We start from the raw sequence: 1,076 nt of genomic DNA on the forward strand, positions 1-1,076 counted from the left end.
CCCCCATATAAATGTAATACATTTATATAAATATATATATAGGCTTCAGAAGAGTTCATAGGAAAATGGAATGAAAAGATAATGTAATTTTTCCACAATTTTTTCGATGACCCCTTCTACATCATACTTTCTGGACATTTATATAACCCGCCAAAGAGTTCTACTGAGTAGTGGAGGAAACAAGATGACTAAAGAAATGTATGTGGGCAAAAATTTCCTCGTCTGTTATGTTATCATTATCATCACTATGCTCACTGACACTGTTTGGTATTGACTGTCAGTGTATCTTAGGTTGCTTGTGCATTGTGAATACTTGGTAACCATTTTTGAATGAATGAATGAATGAATGAATGAATGAATGAATGAAAGACTGAAATGTCTATGTTTATAGCCATGGTGAGTAAAGAGTTGGAGGATCTTAAACATTTCAGAGTTTTCACATGAGTCACTGCTGAAACAGCAATGCTAAAGAGGATTTTCCATAGCTCATCTTTTCTCAAGTTGCTTCCTGCGTGCATTGCTGTAAAGTTCTTCCAGACACAGTGGGACTCCCAAACGCCTGTGATGTGAGGCCCCTGCAATATGTGAATGTGTAGGAAGTGATTTTCTTTCCCAATCATCTTGCTTTTTGGCAGATGACACAATTGAGGTTCAATATGTAGGTGGACATTTTCTGAATTATAAAATAAGGGAGATTAGTGGGTGAGTGCAGAGGCAATGACATTAACAAAGTGGAAGATAAGTTGGCAATATGATTCTTTTGTAATTTATAAAGAGCTACAAAATATGATACTAATGGAAATAATAAAGCACCTAAAAACATACATCCATGGGAGAGGTGCCTAGAGTGGCAAAGATTGTTTTATTTTTGAACTGAGTCTTACATCTGGTGTGCTCTTCTATTAACTGATTTTTCATTTCCAGATTTTTTTCTACACACACACAATACTACCTGTATTACAAAAGCTTTATTTTGAAAGTGACTGTAGTTCATCTTTTAAATATTAGATACAGATTGGAAAATGTTCCATTTGTAGAGAATTCTATCTGATGACACTTCCAAGGCACATATCATG

This window comes from Chrysochloris asiatica, unplaced genomic scaffold (assembly GCF_000296735.1).
Source record: "Chrysochloris asiatica unplaced genomic scaffold, ChrAsi1.0 scaffold00194, whole genome shotgun sequence".
NCBI lineage: Eukaryota > Metazoa > Chordata > Mammalia > Afrosoricida > Chrysochloridae > Chrysochloris > Chrysochloris asiatica.